This window comes from Camelus bactrianus, chromosome 5 (assembly GCF_048773025.1).
Source record: "Camelus bactrianus isolate YW-2024 breed Bactrian camel chromosome 5, ASM4877302v1, whole genome shotgun sequence".
Lineage (NCBI taxonomy): Eukaryota > Metazoa > Chordata > Mammalia > Artiodactyla > Camelidae > Camelus > Camelus bactrianus.
Window position 1 is genome coordinate 58,151,005 of NC_133543.1, and position 21,404 is coordinate 58,172,408.

The 21,404-nt window shown below is 39.7% G+C and overlaps 1 protein-coding gene across 8 annotated transcripts in view; it reads left to right on the forward strand.

Annotated features, from left to right (window-relative positions):
- Positions 1-21,404, forward strand: part of OSBPL6 (oxysterol binding protein like 6) — a 186,657-nt gene that overhangs the window by 38,298 nt on the left and 126,955 nt on the right. The window lies entirely within an intron of this gene.

Consider the following 21,404-nt stretch of genomic DNA (forward strand, 5'->3'; position numbering starts at 1 on the left):
TGGAGCACTGTAAATTATTATTTCCCACTTTTTACAGTTCTTCAAGCACTTTCAGGACAGCTGATTTGAGAAGCATGTTTAATATTCTGAGTGTAGAAATAGTTGAGACTTGCTTCTTCAGTCTTTGTAGAGGCTTGGAATCAGGGCCTCCCCTTTAAGGAAAAAACTGAGAAAATATTCAAACGGTAACCTTAAATTGCCTTCAGAAATGAACTACAGATTAAAAGTGAAATTTGAAATTGGATAACCACTTCTCTTGATGACTTTCTAATTCCTGTAAAATGGCCTTGCTCTTGTGAAACTTGTAGCCATTTCCATCAGTTTTGCTCAGCTGTGTTTTGTTGTGGCTGCTTCTTCTGAATTGGTTGAGGCTTCGCCATGGACTGCGAGTAGGACTCCATTTCGGGCCCTTCTGTTTTTAGTGTTTATCCATCCACACTAAGTGGAATTACTGTGGATATTATTATTTACTCTAGCTGGTTGTTAAAATGTTCAGTGTCACACTGAAAACCTTATCACAAGCTGGGGCCCTTAATTTCTCTGACATTTTCAGAGCAGACTTGGGGGATCCCTCATCCTCTGGGAAAGTAAGGTGGTGATAACGTGTGGGGGCAGTGCCGGGTTTCAGTTAGATGTTCAGTAGTTATAGCATGAGCTTTAATGTCATGCATAGGAGACCTGGCCACGGACAAGCTATTTAATCACCCTCTCTACCCATCTTTCATAACAGTGTCTACCTCATGGGTTGTTGTGTGTATAAAGATGATCCACTTATGATGACATTATTAGCCCAATATCTGGCACATAGTAATTCCCTTATGAGTACTAGTAATTAATTAGTATTATTGTTCATAATAATAGGGATGCTAAATTCTAGAGACACTGAAAATACTCTTGCTGACACATATTTTGTATATTGAGATGGTGATAGTTCTCTAGTGTCATTCTTCTCCTTTTCTCTATAACTTTATTTAGCTTTTGAATAATACTAATGATCAAGTCTTAAAAACTAATGTTCACTCAGTGTTACATTAATAGGAGAAAATGAAATATTTTCATAGCAGTTCTTAACGTTAATTCAATATACATCTGAAGTCATATAATGCACTCATTTTCTGTGGTACATGTCATAACACTGCTTTGGGAAATGGGATGGTAATAATGGTAGCAGCAATAACAACTTTTATACTTACATCTGAATTAATATGGAGAGTATGTATGCCTGTGCATTTCAGGTTATTATTGTTGAAGATTTCACAAGTTTTGAATTATCAAGCTTTGCTGGACTTCAGCCCTTGTAATAAAATAATATTTCAGGCTGTAGTATAACCCACCAGCTTGTCATCCATGTGATAGCTAGACAGACAGGTAGTCACTTTTTAAAAAATTTTGTTTTGAGATAATTACAGATTTATAGGAAGTTGCCAAAAAATGTACAGAGAAGTCCTGTGTACACTTCACTCATTTTCCCCCAAAGGTAACATCTTACATGATGATAGTGTAAAGCAAAACCAGGAAATTGACATTGGTACAATCAACCGAGTTTATTCAGATATGCAAATATTTTGTCTAGTCTATAACTTATCTTTTCATCCTCTTCATGGGATCTTTTGTAGAGCAGATGTTTTTTTAATTTTGTTAAGGTCCAATTTATTTGTTTTTCCTTTCTATAATCTGGAGTGTGTTTCTCCAAAGCTGATCCACACAGCACCTGCTTTGGAATCATCTGAAGTGCTTGTTACGAAGCCCATTTGCTTGGGCCCCACCCCATGTATTCTGAATCAGACTCCCCAGGATGGGGTTTGTTAGTCTGTTTGATTTATGAAGCTCCTTAATAACTGAGAACCACTGATTCAGAGAGTTTGTCCTTGGTTTTTTTCCTTCTTGCTCTACCTTGTCTGTGGGTCAGCCTATTCCTTTCTACCACTTGTCTTATCAAATATGTGTAGGTAGCTTCTATACAACCTCTCTGATGAGCTCCAGAGTATCTCAGTTGCTGGATACTCTCTGCTACTATACATAGAAAGTCGTTAATATGTAGATTATTGGTTAGATGTTATTTTTCTGGACCCTTGTGAATAAGACATGGTAGAATAAAAACTATCCTAATTATTATTTATAGATTGTCAAAAGGCCTCAGCATTTTTCCTGATGCTTGAAGTTATTTAATTGTATAATATTTGGGAGGGTTGTTATGTAAATATATATCTAAACAGTCTTGAGGTTATTTGTATTTTTTTTTTTTTGGTCTAATATTTCTACCTCTTCTTCCCTTCATTAGAGGAGATAATTTGATACGATCCGTATTTGGAGAAAACTTTACAGCACTTGATGAATATTAGTATTCCTGTGGCTTAATGACCTAATATTTAGATGTTTGGTTCCTCTTTTTAAAAATGTAAAGTCTTTTTTTAAGCATAAAGAACTATTCCTTGTGTCTTCAGTATCTCTCTGAAAACTGAGTTTCACATTTGGTTATTTTATTTGACTTTGGAATGTAATTAGAATATTAAAATGTCAATTTTAGAATGTCTCAATTTTATATCATTTGAACTAGTTAGGCTTTATTTATTTATGCAAATTAAATTCTCATTTTATGTTTTCTCCCAAGTCATTTGCTCTGTTCAATCCATGTTTCTAGCTGCTTCAGTCCCTTAAAAATTAGTGTCCCTTTAAGATGATAGGACATGCTGAAACAGGCCTTATACTGAAAGATAGCTGCTAAAATGATGATGAAATAAAACTGTTTCTTACACCTTGATCTTGCAAGAAAGTGATAAATTTAGGGAACAGTGCTTAATGGTGTTTGTGTCTTCTACAGTGCAATCAGAATTCAGAAGGCAAGAAAAGAAAGCTAATTTTATCTTTGTTGTAAAGTTAGATTCATTCATTACCCCAGTGGAGAATAGCAATAGCTGTGGGTCATGAAGTTTCTCCTGTAATGAGGAATATTATGTGCTACTCTATCATTGTATCATCTTTCACGTGTGCAACTCTCAGGAGAGTTTGACGTCAGAGACGTTTGAGTTCCACGTGGGCCAGCTAGCCCTGGTGACACAGTCTCCACTGACTTCAGATGGCCATGTCACTGACATGTGCTGTGGGATATACAAGGGGATCTAGTGAAAGTGTGATTGGTGTATCTAAACAGAAACGCATTGATAAGTAAGTGATCTCTAAAGGCTGATGCTGGTAGGAGTATATTAAGGCTGGTGCAATCCAGGATGGAGTCTTCTCTGCCTTCACTGGATGTCAGAATTAGTTTATAGCCATGGCTTTGTCTTGGACCTCACCAAAATTTGAAACAATTTATCCTCCGAGACTTGAGACCCCAAAAGAGTTACTGTCTTTGACCTTGACTTCCTATCACTCTCTCCTCTTCCTTCCTCCTACCGGACCTGGTTATTTGTCCCTCTTGTGGCACCCAGCCTTCTTTCTGTCTTCTCTGTTCATCTGGTTTTGGTGTCATTACCATAGTTTGGACATCAAGTAAGCTGACTCAGCAGGACTGCCTAGTTTTTCATACCTCTTGTCCTTCTCTGATCCATCTGGCAAATCCTGACCTTAAGAAAGCTTTGTCATTCTCTTATCTTTTGCTCCTAGGATAAATAACTTTTTTGTTGTGGACATTCAGGGAACTGAGTTGTATTCTTTTTTCCCTCTCCTGCCAGGTCCTCATGGATACTTGGTAAACCTTTCATGTCCCTCTAATTGATTCCACTTCCATAGGGGCTGTTTGAAGTGTTTTCCTCTCTCAAGACCATACTTCCATCCCCATATCTCTGCAGAATTCTTGCTGCTTGCTTTTCTGAGAAGATCAAGGCCATTAGATGTCAGTTCGTCCAACTTTCTTCTTTTCGATCTCCAATTCTGTGAATTTTTTGTCTTACTTCCATTCCTCGTGTTTCAAACAACTTTAAAGGTCTTCTTTTCCAACTCTCACCTCCTTGCTTCTGCCCTTAATCATATACCTTCCCAGTCTTGTGAGACCCTGATTTGTCATTATATCCTTCCTTTTTTGTAACTTAAGTTTGGTAACTTCTCACCGTATGAAAATACTCTTTAGAGTAGGATTTCTGAACTATCGACATGTTGATATTTTGGGCACAATCGACATTTTGTTGTAGAGGGTGTCCTGTGTATTGCAAGATACTTAGCAGCAACCCTTTACTCACCAGCTGCCAGTAGCACTCTGGAGTTGTGACAACCAAAAATGATTCCAGACATTGCTAAATGTCTCTCAAGGAGCAAAATTGCCCTCAGGTGAGACACTACCTTAGAAAGTCTTCTTGCAACCAAGCCATTCCATCTATTACCATTCTCCTTTTCTTTTCATTTCCATTATCACCAAGTTTCCCTTGTGGCCTCCTCACACTCCTTATCTCCATTTCCTCACCATTCAATCAGTCCTGAATCAGGCTGCTGACACCACTCATTACCGAAAATACTCTCAGAGGACCAAAGTGACCTTCTGGCAGCCAAATCCAGTAAGTGGCCTTTTCTCAGTTCCTTAATTTGCTGCAACACTTGACACTGTAGCTTCATTTTTATGGTATCCGTCTTAATGTATTCTTTTGGGTCTATTCCTATCTCCCTGTTTCCTTTAGATCCTCTTTCTACTATAGTTTCTAAATCTGGGAACTCTCCTCTGTGTCGGCCTCAGCTGTGTTCTTCACAGTTCTCATCTCTTCTCATGTCTCTTCTGGTCACTGCTATGTAGATGATTTCTAAATATAGATTGCATCTCAGCTGCACTCTAGGCTTATGTGTCCTTTTGCCTTTTAGATATTTCTATTTGATCTTCTACATGACACATGAAACTCAACGTTGCAACATATTCAAAAATGAACTCCTGGTGGGGAGGATATAGCTCAAGTGCTCAGCATGCACAGGGTCCTGTGTTCAATCCCCAGTACCTCCTCTAAAGATAAATAAATAAATAACGTAATTAGCTCCCCCCTCAAAAATAAATAAAATTAAAAACAAACAAATGAAAAACAAAACAAACTCCTCACCTTCCCTCCTTCGTTGATTTCTCTTAATGGTATTACAGTCCTTTACTTCAATGGTTCCTGAATGTTTTTGGTTGTACAGCACAACAGTAAAAGGTTTTGTGCATGTTATATCCAAAATATGATATTTATTAATAAATATTGTACATGTATAATAGTATTATAATAAACATAAAAAATAGAAATTTTATAAAGATTAGGGAAGATAAAATTAATATTTAAAATTTTAACAGTAAAATTTTTTGTTCTCTCTGAAATATTATTAATAAGTTAATATGCTGCTCTCTTTAAAATCCAGATTTAGTATCCTGTTATACAGAAATCTAAGTCCAGTTTATTTTGATTCTTGATTTTAATGTTTTAGTTGAAAAAGATACCCTTTAAACACATGTGGATTCATACAGAAGAAGTATATTGTTGGCTATACTTATGAAACCGTAATTTTTGGGTAGAATGGTGGTTGTCAGGGGCTGAGGAGGAGGGAATGGGGGGTGTTATTTAAGGGGCACAGAGTTTCAGTTTTGCAACAGGAAAAGTGTCTGGAGGTGGATGGTGGTGCTGATTGCACAGCAATGTAAGTGTACTGAACGCCGCTGTGTTAGACACTTAAAAATGGTTTAGATGGTAAATTTTATGCTTTGTGTATTTTACCACAATAAAAAATAATAACTTCAAAAGTGCTTAACTGAGAACCAGTCACATAATAATCACTTAAGAAAAGTTAATAATTGCTACTATTGTTTCTGTACCACCAACCTTGCTGACTGCTTCCACAGGCCCATTCGTACTTCTCAGTGTCCTAACTTTGGTTCCATAATTGATCACCTTGCCCATTGCATCTCACGCAGTTCCTTATATGTAGTAGGTACTCAAGAAACATGTATTGAATAAATGATGTGACAATGATGGATTACAATCACTTTTTGCTTTTCTTTAGGGATTTCGTTCTATGACCAGGGGGATGGCTTATAATTAACTATTTAATTCATTTTGATTTTGTACCTTAGATGTGCTGATGGCATTCTACATGGATGCGTATTCATGGCAGAAGTTTATATTTAAGGCAGTTAAGCACATATAGCACAGATAGGCTTTTTTTTACTCTGGAAGTTATCTTGCTTCATGTTGTATGTTGGTCAGTTAAGAAGTTGTATTTTGTGACTTTAAAAAAGATGTCTTATAAAGTTGTGTAAGTTAACATGATTGCCTCGGACAAGAGAGGCTTTAAGATGATTTTAAAATATGTCTTGTGAAAGGGTGATTGAGAAGCTCTGTTTTTAAGTAGGTTAGATATGGAAAAATGTGCACTCAGAAAAAGAAAAGGGAACACTTTGGTCTAAATCTTTCACAGCTAAAACTCTAAAACTGCGTTTTACTTGCTGCTTAACCAGTAGTTTTTGACTTTTCCCATCTCATTTGACGAAGTACCTGCCTTCCCTTTCTTTCTTCACTGGCCACCAGTAACCTTTTTGAGCAGTTGTCCAGCTCAGCAGCCATGTTCCAGTAAAATGCACTCACAATTCCCACATCTCTCTTGGCTTCACCGTCTCCTCCTCCTCTTTGCTCCCTTCTCCATGAATCAGCGGATGTGGATGATGTCATCTTTTCGTTTGGCTGTCTGGCCGGTGTTAAATGTCGCCCTGCCAGAAGTCAAGCGTGGCAAGCCTGCTCCGGCAGTTTTTGCTCTTATTTAAATCGGTGGAAGTTTTGAATGAACAAAGAATTTTGAATGCTGGAAATTGGTTAAAAAAAACCACAAAAATCAACCCAGGGATCAGAAATGGATTAGGAGTCCCTGTAACCTGAAGCCATGAATCAGTGGTTGATGCAAACAGTGATTTCACACCATCTTGTAGTGCTTTTCAAAATGCTGCTAGTTGGCCAAAATCCGAGTAGGATATAATGCCCTAAGTTTTTATCATAGAAATGTTAGATGAGCTCACTTAATCATTTAATTCCTGTGTTAAACATTAAAAAACTATTCATTTTAAGTTTTTTTACAATACAGCTATGAAACAATATACACAATATATGTACACATAAGACCTTCAAAAATGAACTTGTATTTTCTGATATAAAATTTATTTATGGAAATATTATTTAAATTATATTTATATATTTCATATATTTTATTAATATATTTATATACAAATATAATGTATAAGCCATATAAAATTGATAACCTGTATAGAAATTTATAAAATCTATAACCTCATGTAGCTGGTATATTACAAAGACTTCTCTGCTTTCTCAGGATATAAATTGCTCTGCTTGAGAGTGAGTACTGTTCACAGTTCGTAGAGAGGACCTACGTTCCCATCTCACTGGCCTGCTCCTTGGCAGGGAGTGGCCTGTATCTAGAGGTGAGCGAGAGGATGGAAAGGCTTGAACAACATTTTTCCCTGGTTGAGCCAGTAATCTGGATCATAAGAGTGAAACAGCACATGCATTACATTTCTGTTTCATTTAATCCCACCAATTACCTAACATTTTCATGTGGAGATCTCACCGGTATCTTTAACTTTTTAACATTTTGGTCAAAAGCGACATTTTTTCCCCTCTACTTACCAACTAAGCCTTTGCCTCCTGTCTTTGTGTGAGATGTCTCCCCATTTAATTAGTTGCTCCAACCAGAAACCTGGGGTCTACTTGATGCCTCTCTCCGTCACTGCTCTCCCCCACCCACACTAAACTGTCCTATCCATTCATCTCCAATATATATCCCAAACACACCCTCTTCTCCCACTGCCATTGCCATGGGTTTCCAATTTCTTGTCCTCCTCTATCCATTCTTTTAAAAATACAAATCCAGTTCTGTCTCTACTCTGTTTAAAGTCTTTAACTGCCTCCCATTACACTTAGGAAACAAAAGCAATCAAACCAAAACCCAAATCCTTAATTTGGCTCCGAATTACTTGGCTCCTACCTACAAATATCAGTTCATTTCATGCCTTCCTGTCCTTGCACACTCTGCTCAAACTTCACCGGTCTCTTGTCAGGTCCTAGTATGCCCAGCTCTTTCTTACCTCAGAGCCTTTGCACATGCTGTTCCCTCTGGCTGGAGTGTCCCCTCCCACTTCGGCCTTCAGTCTTAGCTTAAATGCTAATTCCTCTGAGAATCCTTCTCCTCTTAAGTTAATTTAGGTCCCTCTTACTATTTTTTTTCTCATAGTACCAATATCATTTCCTTCTAGCATTTAGTATTTGTAATCATATGCTTAGCTGTTTAACTTTTTAATCTGTCTCTCACATCAGACCATAAGTCCCTGAGAGCAACAACGCGTCTGTTTGGTGTGACACCACATCCCCAGTTTCTTGCACCGTCTGGCACATAATAGAGGCATAATATGTTGCATGAGTATGAATAAGTGAATGCCTTTTATAAAAAGAGAATAATAATATTATATTCCTGACATTTCCTCGGAAGTGTCAAAGGTGGTAGATGGCTCTACTGAAGGCATTCAGTAGCTGATGCTACGACTCTGTATGCTTCTAGCGTTTCATGTGATGCTGAACATCCATGTTTCTGTTCAGAGGGAGACTACCGCTTATGCTTATTTCACGGCTCCTGACACTTGGTTAACAATTTAATTTTAAATCACTACTGAGACTTGCCTCCAATGGAAAAACGGATTTTATCTAGGTTGTTTAAAATGTATGAGCCTTACTGTACTGTGTAGAACAGCAAAAATAATTTGCTGCTTTGGTAGTGGAAAAAAATGTATTTTCTCCATATGTGTTAGTTTACCCCCTGCAAAGGGCTAAGTTACAGATGCAACATTATCTCTGTAATAAAAGGATTTTTATTGAATGGTAGGTAAAGCTGTAGCAGCCATATTAAAACACACTTTTCCAGAGTATGCTCCATTTCAGGGGAAACAGGGATGCAAATGTGAAATGACATGATGGATTTGACTGCAGCACCTTCTTACTTGGTGATTCGGCAGAACTCAAGCGTGTCTTCCACTGCCAGTGGGTTTGTACCACTCAGGAGGGCTGTGTGCGTAGTGCCTGTCTCCTTGCTCAGCTGGGATATGGTGGTTAATTTTTCTCTAGAATGACTTTTCTAGATCCAGTGGCTGAGTATACTTGAAATATAATTTCTGTTTTATTCTTAATTAAAATAAATCACTGTAACATATGGAAACCTATTCATAATTGCACTTCTGCTAGTTTGAAAATGCTGTTACAAAGTATATGCAGTGAACTCTGTTGTTTGCTAGGAGTCTGACTCAAAACTCAGGCTGGGAACCAGGTGTCCCTGTGTTGTGGTGGGACATAGAAAACAACTCAGCTATACGCTTTCATGAAGAGGAGGCTGGTTCTTAGTCCAAGTCAGTGCATGGTCAACACCTGTGTACAAAATACTCTGTTAGACCATGTGTGGAATGCACGCAGATTGAACAAATACTCCTCTAGTGAGAAATAAGTATACGTGAAATAATTAGATCCAGTGATGTACACACAGGGCTCTTCCATCTTCAAGGTGCATGCACGTGTACACTGTGTTTTGGGGCCTCACTGCAAACTCTTTGAAGGAGGTGGGAGTGGTGTGTGACTGGTATTGTTGTATCTGATTTACTGATGGCACAACTGAGCCTCAGATGAATTCAGATGTGTTCACAGGTTTATAGGTAAGTGGTAAGTGGCAGAACTGGCCCACAAAGCCGTGCCTTAGATTCTAAGCCCCAGCCTAAAATTTCATCGTACACACTGGGAATTCAAAGGAGGGAAAGATTCATGTGCCACAGGGATGCTGGCCTGTGGTACCTGCACAGCCCCTGCACCCCTTGTGCTCATAGTTTTGGAAGAGACCCTGAGAGCTAACTTCGTAGCCTCCATCCAGACCCTGGCCCCTTCCTCTCTCGCTCCATCACTTCTGTCCTCTCTTTGGTGCTGCTGCAGTTCTGACCTGACCACTAGTTCTCACCTGTCTCTCTGCTTCCAGTTTTTCCCTTGATTTAACCTCCCTTTCGTGTCACTAGTCTTTATTTCCTTTCTTCCCTTCACTGTTGGAGCATTTTCTGAATCTCTCTGTATGAAAGCCATTCGCACACGCCACCCAACCCCGAAACTCCTTATCAGTAAGATCCCCAATGGCATTTGAGTTCCTGTCTCTCAGTCCTTCCTTTCCTTGGTCTCCACACAGTCTGCCTCTGTAGACCAGCCACTGTTTCCTGAATGTCTTCTCTGGTGGACTAGATTCTCGCATCGTCCCTTCTGGCTGCATTCCTGCTTTGCTCTGTCTTCCAGTGCTCTACCTCTCTGCTCCTGAAACATTGACACCCCCAGAGTTCCGTGGTCTTCTGAGGCATAAGAACTGAATTATCCGTGGCCATCTGTTCCTGCCCAGTAGCTACCCCTACCACCAAAAGATGACCACCCCTGTGTTCTCCCAAGGTTCCAATCTCTACATATCATATCACACTGTGCCCAAAATGGAGCAGAAGTTCTTTCCATCTATTATGGAATCATTCTCCAGTTTCCCAAAATAGAAGCCTTGATGTCATCTTCAGGTGGGGTCATCCGGAAACCTTGATGCTTTTATCTTGGAATTATTTATTATGGCCTCCTGATTAGCCTCCCTTTCAGTCTCTCCCCACTCCAGAAAGTCTTCCATTCCCCTCTAGAGTTACCGTCCTCTTAATTTAGTCTGATGATGTCACTCTCCTGATTAAAGGTCTCTGACTCCCATTTGTCTTCCTGACAGGGCAAGAGCCAATTCCATTCACAGTGACTAGTGACTGGGCCCTGCGTGCAGTAGACATTCAGAAATATTTGTCGAATGAATAAATCTGGTTCCAGTCTCACCTGTCAACTTTATCTCCCAGTGACCTGCCCCCATGCTGTTGTGAACCCCACTCTTCTCACCATTTCCCAAACATCTCCAGTTCTTGATTGTTTCCTGCTTGTGTTGTTTTTATGTGTCTGTGTTCCTTATTAAATTTCAAATCAAATCTATTTTCTCTTGGGCATCTTATAACTTATTTTTCAGTTCTGAAGAAAGAATCCTTTTGTCTTTTTCTTCATTTTCTTGAATTCAGTCAACTCTCACTGCATTTCTTCCCTTTTTTGTTCTTGTTCATGTCTGATGTTAACTTTTGTATTTCTAATTCTAGAGTTTGTTTTTAATTCTGCAAGTGCTTGTGTGAGGATACTTAATTCAGTTTGGAATGTGGTGTTACAGTTTTCTTCTGCTTCATGGTTTTGGGTGGGGAGAATTTTCAGCAGCTGTTTGATTTTTGTGCTGATATCTTTCATTGGTAGGCATTTCATGGGTTCAGGAGCTCTCATGGTTGTCAGAGGCACATTTCTTCAGGGATGATGGTGGTGATGGTGAGGGTCTGGGGTGCCCCCCCCTTCATTTCTCCTTCCTTCACTGCCATGGCACTACTCCTTCCTTTATTCCTTTCTCTTCCAGAAGCAGCACTTCTCTGAGGTCTGTGGCCTCTCTCACTTTCCAGCCCTTGCTCTCCATGCAGCTGGTGCTGAGAACTACCAGTCTCAGACCTGTGTGTGGTATGTGGGCACTCAGTGCAGGGCTTTATTTCCCTCCACGGGGCTGACTTTCTTTCTATGCCATCTCTGCCCCTGTTCTCCTTTTCACAGAGCTTCCCCGCTCTTCACACCCACTGGTTTGAGCAGCAGCAGCAGGAACTGTGTTGGAAACTGGTGTTTATTTCTCCATGGACAGGGACTTTGAAGTTTGTGATATTCTCTGTCCCTAATAATGCTTAGTGGCTTGGGTCTCTTGATGACATTTGCCCTCTTGTTGATTTGTGGTCTTTGGGGAAGGATGTGTACAGAAGAGAGATTTGGGTCCATGCAGCTGCTATCATCCTCCAAACCTGGAAGTTCCTGCAAGGAAAGTTATATTCTCCTCACTTTTAGGTGACAGAACCAAGGCTAAGAAAAGCTAAGTGACTTGGCCAAGATTGCACAGATAGTAAGTACCAGGATAAAAGAAGATTTTGTTATTTTGCTTATATCAGAAAAAGGTTAATCCCTTGTGAAGTTTATTGATTATTTAGATGAGGGGCAATGTAAATTTTCTTGATAAATATAAGAGTACTATGGGGAAGTAAAGGTCCTCCGAAAATGTTTAATGTTTCCTGAAAAGAAATTTCAGGTTCATTTTGTAGGTGTGATGGTATGTAAATACATACAAACAGAAGGTTTGTGTGGCTTTCTCTTTCTACAAGGAAATGAATTTTTTTCTATGATTTTTCTCTCAGTGCAAATTGTTAAAGATCAGCAAAGAATGTAGTTCAACTCACAACCCTGCTGTTCATTGTTTTTAGATCAGAAAAGGACAGCCACTGGTGGAGAACATGGTTCTTTTTCATTAAGGAAGGATCAGGGAAATACTGCTCTCTGTGCAGACGGTTGTGTCAGCTTCCTTTTAATGTGAGGAGGAGGATGGAGACATTTGTGTCAAGTCTTCAGTCTCAGTGTTTCTCTTGAGCTTTGGTTTGGGAATTTGAGAAAAAGAGTGTCGGGTATTTTCGAGGAAGAGATGAGAGTTCTCTGATTTGTTTCATTTTCTATCATACAAGTAACATCTACTCACGCTGGTATTTGAAAAGCAAAAAAGTATGAAGAAAGAAAAAAGTCACCTAAAATCTTATTATCCAGAATTAACTATTGTTAATTTGCTGGTATTGTTTGCCCTGCTGGTGCTTTTTTTTTTTTTTTTCTATTGTGTCTTTTTTCAAACAAAATATTGTGTATGCTAGTTTGTAGCCTCCTTTTTTGACATGCTGATAAAATGTGAACATTTTTCCAATAAATCATCTATGGCATGGTATTTAATAGTTGTACATTTATTCTGTTACGTAGATGTACCATCCTTTTACCTAACCAGTCTGCTATTTTTGATTTAGGTTGCTTTAGGTCATTTTTGCTGTTAATAGCATTATAATGAATGTTCTTGCAAGTATATTTTTGTATATACTTCTCATACGTAGAGTTACTGACTTCCCTATTAAGATTGATTGTTGTTTTTCTGTTTGGAGAAATAGACTAAAATATATAGAACCTCTGTATATCTATTTACTTTCCTTTAACTTTTCAATATTTGTTTTGTGTTTGAGTTTACTCCCTACAGGCTCAGTCCTTGACCCTCAGTTTTCCTTCACCCTCAGTTTTCCTTCCTCCAGGCTTGCTTCTGCATCAAATTATTTTGTTTTCTGCAACTTTGGATGCCATCTCTATGCTGTTGACACCCAGTCACTGACCTTTCAGCCAATTTATAAGTAAATCTTCAATTGCTATTATAGTATGTCTAACTAGCTGTTTGATTCATAGTCTTGCAGCAGCAAGACTGAGCATGCATGATCCTTCCCACTCCCCCAGCAGGAGAGAGTTCTGAGCTGCAGGGCCGAGTTAATCTAACTGCCTACTGGACACTTTTCCTCAGGTCACTGATAAGATTTCAAGATTTCAAACTTCAAGTACAGAGTTATAACCATAGCTGCTAAAGTTTTATTGAGATTATTGTGTGCCAGGAATCATGCTGTTTTACTGTACATGCAGTAGCTTATTTTCTCACAACAGCCATATAGGTGGTCCCATAATTCCCACTTTATAGATGATGAGAACAGAGGCTTACAGAGAACCTAGAAAATCTCAGTGTACTCTTTACAGATCTGCTGTGTGTTTTACAGAATGGAATTCTTGATGCTTCACCCTACAGTGTCTTCCCAAAGTATTTCTTATCTTGGCTAATGGTGCACTGTAGTCCAGGAGCTCATGCCTGAAAATTAGATACCTTGGTACCTCTTTCTCCCTCATTTATTCTTATCCCCTGTTGATCCTACCTTCCAAATATATCTTGAGTAATGCCACAGTTCTGCACACCTGCTGCAACCCCCCACCCCGCTGCCCCTAAAGCAGGCCACCACCATCTCCTGCCTCAACAGCGCCTAGCCCGTGCTTCTCCTCTTGCTCCTCAGGACTAGTCCCCACACACAGGATGGTCTTTTAAGAATGCAGCTCTAACCCTTCATTCCCCTGTTCACAGCCTCCTGTTGGACTCAGGGCAAATACAAGTCCCTGTTCTGATTTGGAAGGCCGCTGCTTCTCTTCCCAGACTCACCCTCGCCTCCCTTGACCAGGCCACACTGTCTCGTCCTTGAGGCTTCTGTACCTGCTCTTCCTTCTGCCTGGAATGCTCCTCAGCTCCTTCTTCACCTGAATAACTCCTGCTCCTCCTTCTGGTTTCTTTTTAAATGCTCCTTCTGCTGAGCAGAAGCCTTCTCAGATCTGTGATGTCAGTGAGGATTCCTCCTTACGCTCTCAGCCCCAGCTCTTCACCTTCACCAGACCGAGCATAGTTAATAGACTCATAATCTTAGACTGAGATTCATTTGTAATATAATCTTAGACTCTGAGGGATTACTTATCTGATATCTTCCTCCCCCCGTCGCCCCACCTGTCAGCGCCCTGGGAAGCCTGGGACTGTGTCTGTTTGTTCACCCTTGAGCCTCAACCCTAAGTACAATCCCTGGCAGATAAGGAGACATTCGTCAAATATTTGAATTAAAAAAAAAAAAAGTATAAACATACTGAGCTCTGGCTGCACCTGGCTGTGAGGTGAGCTGGGATGTCTTTTTTTTTGCCCAGGGATGTGGGTGTGTATTTGATTCTCCGTTGGTCCAGGGGGAGCCTAAGGATGTCAGGCCTGGGACCTACCTTTAGGCAAACAAGGAAGTGGTGGGCTCAGGGAGTAAAAGATGGTATATAATGGGGGAATAAGACCCAAAGCCATATAGAAAGAGCCACAGCCCTGCTTCTGTCCCAGTAGGACAGCCCACTGTGATCCTAGTAGGGGCTGAAGGCTGGGATTAGACCCAGTTCTTAAAGTTTTTATCTGATAAACTACCCTACTCTGTCAATATTGTAAAGTCAAACTTAGCAACAGTTACTACGGGTCTTTTTTCTTCTTCTTCTTCCTGCTCCTCTCAACTCAAGGAGTATCTGTGTTTAATTTTCTGTAGTATAAAATTTCATTACCTGTGTGTGCCAGATTTGCCTACAAGGGCTTTCTATGGGAGCAGAAAAGAGATTACAAGGGGCCCTTCATGGTTGGTCACTGCAGAGGAGGCGGTGTTCAGCAAGAGCCTCCCAGAAACCATCGTGTGTCATTCTGGCCATCAGATCTGTCCTCCAAGGCACCTGTGTCGGGATCTCTTAAGGCTCACAGTAGTTTTGGATTTGAAGGCATTTGTTCTTTCTGATCACACTCTCTTCCTGCCCGAAGCAGTGAAGCCACAGAACTATGTTGATTTAAATTCTTAATTTCTGTAACAGCGACAATACCCTCATAGGCACTGGTGACAAATGAAGATGATTTCTGTATTCCTGTTCTACTGCATTTTCCTCATCAGACTACAGATAACGGTGGCAGCAGCCATCCTATATGTGTGCTTATCATTGTGTTATTTCACCTTTTGACATGCTGGGCTCTGAGCAGAAAGAAATGTGCTTTTCATATTTCCATGCCTGTAGATTTATCCTTTGTATTCTTAAGAATATCTGAGACTGAAGAGCTGTGTTCTGTTGAAACTACACTTGACCAGATGAGCTACTACACCAAAAATGTTCCCTGGGCACTTGAATGTGGATTCTGATCGTCGTGGATTTTGTCCAGCAAAAGTCCCACCGCAGAAGAACAAGATTACTCAAGACTATTAAGTCAAGAGAGTGAGAGGAAGCTGGAGACCAACTCGCCGAGGTCCTCCAAAGCTCTTGTATTTGCTGAGAATAGTCAAACAAGGAATCAAAGTGAAATATGTCATAGGAATGAGTAAGGGGCATAGTGTACAGTGCAGGGATGCAGGTGAGCAGTTTTAGTTCATGCAAGACAGAAACATTATAATCTTAATTTATACTTAGAGAGAAGGTTACAAACAATCATGAGCAAGGTTACAGTGTTCCAAATAATTGATAACCCAGACCACCACAGAGTCTCTATACAATGATCAGAAATCGTCTAAGCATGCTAAGCAGCCCAGCTGTTCCCAGCTAAGGGATACGTCATAGTCTTCTGTGACCATCCACCTATGCCTGACAAGCAAAGCATGTCCTGCTGGTTAGGGCAAGGGACGAGTTATGGTTTTCCGTAAGCACAAGCAGCCCTGAATCTGTGACCTTGAACTAAACAAAGCGAGCAAAGCATGTCTGCTTTTTAAGGCAAGGAGACAGTTTGTAGCCGATTCCTCAGATTCCTGCGAGCAAAGCAGCTTCAAGGCAACTAAGCTAAGTTCCACAGATAAGGTGGTGACTGGTATTGAGAGTTTAGTCTTTTGTGCTTTTGAATATTTTGTCTTGAAGGAGCAGTATAATGACAAATATAGAAAGCATTCGTTTTGATTATACATTTCTTATGTGCTTACATAAAGGTGATAATACATAAAGGTGAGAATATGATTTGGGAAAAGCAATTATTACAATATCAAAGTTTGTTAACCCAAGTTTGTGCTCCCACACTTGGAGATTGCAAGGGCTCATGGTTGATAGCACTGGAAATAATTTCTGCATTGAAAAGCTACCATCCATTTTTTAAAAAGTGTTGCCCAAAAGGTGTAGAGCCTTGAATGTTGCCACTTCATTTCTCCTTTTTAAAAATAGGGTTAATGTTAGTCAGTTACAACAGGGATTGGCTAAATTTATAGGAGGTCCAGGTAGTAAATATTAGGATGTTCATGAGGCATACAGTCTGTTGCCAGCCACTCAGCTCTGCTGTCCTAGTGTTGAAAGCAGCCAGAGATTACTACAAAGATAAATGGGCATGGCTCTGGGCCAAAAAAACTTCTTACAAAATAAGCAGAGGGCAAGATTTGACCCATGGACCGTAGTTTGCTGAAATAATTAGCATAATTGCCCAAACCAAAATAGTTAAAGCAGGGGAGAAGACTTGAGGGAAACAAAAAATAGACTTTTGCTCTCACATGGTCAGTGCCTAAACTCAGATTTTAGAGAGGAGCTCGGGGGTCTTTGTTAAACAGCTATGACTGAGTTAGATGCTGTCTATATGGAACTAACACATAGGGCATTTGAATGGAACTAAATTTAGATATGCAGAGAGACATAAATCCTACCCCATTCCTTATGATTAACGCTAATACTGTAGACTGTCTCTGGTCAGCATGAATTAGATGTCTGCTGTTCCTTCCTTCCTGGCTTGATGAGATCATGGCACAACTCTGTCTCAGAATAATTTTGGATCTTTACTAAAATAATATGAGCTTCTGGTAAGCAATACATCAAGGATTACCATGTGTGATCATGGCCCCTGGTGTGATCAGTATGAGAGAGCACTGGTTTCTCTGTAACTCCTAAACATTTCTGATGTAGAGCACTGTGAACAGAATTTATAGAAGGTGGCAAATACTAGAGAACATTCAGATCACTGTGTAAGAGTAGTTGTCACCATTGATGAGTTGTGAGAAAATAGTTTTCAGGAATTGCTTTTGAAGAAGTAGAAATGAGCAGCAAATTGAGTTGGTCAGTCATATTTGTGTGTGTGTGAGGAAACTTCCTCTAGGTGACATGAGAAGTTCAGACATTGAGGACTGAATTTGATATGGGTGAAGTTTGTTAGCAGTTCAGTAGTTTGATGGAATTTTGGATCTGGTCCAGCCCTTTCCACGTCACAGTTGGGGCAGTTGAGACTAGCTTGATAATACCATCATGCTCATTTTCTTACTTTGCTGCATTATCTACATGCTTTATATTCTGAAGGGTTACATTCAGAGCCAGCAAATCAAAAATGGATATAACAGTTAGTGTTATTTTTTTTACATGCACATTGATTTTATCCATCATTGTAGTGGAGATAGGGCTGCCAGTTGCCATATTTAGCAAATAAAAATATAGGTCACCAAGCTAAGTTTGAACTCCAGACAAACAAGGGATCTTTTTTTTTTTTTGATAAAACTATAGTGTTAAATGCAATATTTGAGACATACTTATGCTAGAAGATTCCTTGTTTAATTAACATTCAGATTTAACTAGCTGTCCTGTATTTTTTTGGCAACTCTACTGAGAGCATACCAGATGAAAATTGAGAAAGACTAGCCATGGTGGCAACCAGAGTAGGCTGTTTTGCAAATCCTAGCACCTACCTGGGGATCTTCTTAAAATTTTAATTTCCAGGTGCATACCAGAGACTGAACCAGTAGGACTGGGGTGGGGTTCAGGTATTAGTATTTATAGACAGTGTTCCCCAGGTCATCGTGCAGAGCTTTGGGGTCTACTGTTTTGTAATATTTATTTGCTGATGCTGTCTGGAACAGAAGTTTTCAAGGAGGTAGCTCTCTGGTCTCAATACCATTACCCTCCACTGGCTGAGACCTGTAAGAGTTTTGCTCCATTGATTGGGTGGTTGGGTACTACAGAAGTTGTCTTGAGGCTTACTTACCAAATTACTCAGCCCCTCACCTTCATTTCCTTCATATTACAGTGTGATATCAGGGCCTGGGTTTAGAGGAGAAGTGGGAACAGACTTGATAAAGTGAACTGATTTAGAGGAGGGGGTGACAGAGGAATGGTTCAGTCCAAAATTCTGTAGAACTTTCTTTCAAACTTCCTGCTCTTTCTCACTAAATTCCTTTGTTTTCCCACTTGTCAGTGTTTCCTTCTGAATGATAGAACTTTAGAGTTAAAAATGATCTTTGAAGAAGTTATCTGGTCCAGAATCCATGGAATGAATCCATTCAAGCCTTAGTATTCACATCATCCTGTGGTTTGACCTTTATGTCGGATTTCTCTGCTACAAAAGGGAGCAAGCAGAATCTAGTAGAAACAGTTGAGAAGCTCAGCTCCGTGATTTGGTGGACCACATGGGCAGTTAAGTGGTTTCATGGACATTGGGAAGCTGCGCTTTTTTGGCAGAAAAGCTATACAGCTCTATGATGTTTTAGAGGGAGAAAAAAAAAAAAAAGGAAGGCGCTGGTGTTTAGAGAAATCAGCATAGCCTCTTAGAGGAAGGATCCCTTCCATGAATAGGAGATGTTAAACTGTAAGGGGAAATGCAAACTTAGAACCTAACTTTAATTAGATTGTGAAGATTTTGCTAACAGGGTAATAGCTGGAGTGGGGGTCTTAGCTTCAAGTCTTAATTTTTCTTGAATTGACCAGCCTGTTCACTGAGGAGCTGTGTAATGTGCTGTAACAAAGGGATAAGACGTGAACAGTGTCAATCATATTTTTTGTTTAGCGGTTTCATAAACAGCAGCTCAGATGGTTTTCCTTGGGCCGTCCTGAAACCCAGTAGTTGGCAGGATTGGCTGGCACTTTTTAGGAAAGTCATATGGAAAAAAATGGACATGGCATTTGAGGCTACTTGAGCAGTGCACCAGGTCATTCATTTCATGCAAAACTAGAGGCCGTGATAGAGAGCGGAACTGAAAGGAACATGTTCTCCAAAAACAGATCTTAACACAGCGGAGCACTATAAGTAGGCATTTGGTACATATGTCTATTATTTGAAGATAAGATTAATGTAAGAGAATTTATCCAGGTGATCTTCTTATATTTTTGAATAAGATTGTATGTGATTTTTAAAAACATCACTTTGGCATGCTTATTTACTTTGAAAATTGAGCCAACAACCGCACACCAGGCCAACCTGTTTGTCTTCTCAGGGTACACCCTGACTCTTGGAAATTAGACTGGGACATCAGGGTAGAATTACATCTGGAAAACTCTCTCTCTCTCTCTCTCTCTCTGTCTCTCTCTCGCCCTCGCTCTCTCTCCAGCTTGTATTTTGTGGTAGTTGTAACTAAGTTTAGCCTAATAGACAAGTTTTTAAAAGTAAATAAATAAAGCCCATATGTCCACTGGGCTTCCTTGAGTTGAATGTATATATTCATCGGGGAGCCAGGTGTTTAGAAGTCTAGTTTTCCAATTTATAAGTATAACCAATTTGCATGAAGAATTTAATGTTTCTTATCCCTAATGTGATTTTTATATGAACTAATGAACATTGTTCTTGATGGTCAAGCTTCAGTGGATTTTATAAGGGTTGATTCTCAATTTTGAACATGTGAATTATCTACATCATTTAAAATCCTAAACCATCTTCCTTCTGTGATGTGGTTTTAGGCATCTTCTCTCAGCCATCAAGTTGAAGTGTGCACAGGACACTCAGACTTCTTCTAAAGGCCAAAATTTTTGCACTATTGTCCAAAATAAATCATATAGTACATCTTGTCACCAGATATGAATAGCATTTGTATTATCCATACTTTTGACTTATCAGTTCTATTACTGTTTTTTTCAGGCAAAAATTATTGAAAAACAAATGGATACACCTCATGTTTCTGTTGAAAGAAATATATTAATGATCTGTTCTACTGGTCCAGGGTGGAATGTGATCCATTAATAAAGACAAATCTTCATTATTATTAACTTTCTATATTTATACACTACTTCACAGTTTAGAAGTTACTTTTGCAGCCATTGCCTTACTTGATACTTAGCAACAACCCAGGGTTGTTTTGAGTGAGGTGTGCAGTGATCATTATTTCCAGCTTATAGGTTAATAAAACGAGGTTCAGAAAGGTGGAGCTTTGCCCAGAGATCTAACCACTACTAAATAGCACAGATGGGATGAAAGTTCTAGTTTTTTTTAAAGACCTTTAGCATGAGTTTCGAACATGTACAAAGTGAACAGAATAGTACAGTGAATCCCCATGTACTCATCATCCATCCTCTACAGTTATCCATATTCTTGTCATCTTATATCATCCATACCTTCACCAGCTCTTACCCCTACATGGTAATGATGGCGGTTTTTTATTGTTTTTTAAAATAAAGTTTACATACACCGAAAAGCACTAATCTTAGCTATATCGTTTTGACAAATGAATATACCTATGTAACTTACTCCCCTATTGTGATAATTACGTCTCCCAGAAAGGTCCTTTATGTCTCTTCTCAGGCACCTCCCCACCCATCTTAAGTAACCCCCAATCTGATGCTAATTTGCTTGTTTGTGAACTCTTTATACGAGTGAAATCTCTCAGGCTGGCTTCTTTTGTTCAGCATCATGGCTGTGAAGCTCTCTCTCGACCTTGAGTTTAGTGCTGTTTGTTGAGATATATCTTCATCTCATAGTTACAGAAAGGTGATTCCTTAAATGATAACCTGAGAAAACTCAGGCTCTTGTCTCATGTCATCATTGTTTGAGCTCATGTTAGAGACACGCGCAGTTTTTCTCTGCGTACAGAGAACCCTGCGTTCTCTTCAGTGACAGAGCTGATTGTTCCGAAGGTCGTTGAGGAAAGAGGTGCTGCACCGTGAAGAAGTTTGCTGACTCAGTCACTTGCTTATCAAGCGAGCGTCCTCACCCCTCAGGCCCTTGCCTGATTTCTCCTAATGGCTCTG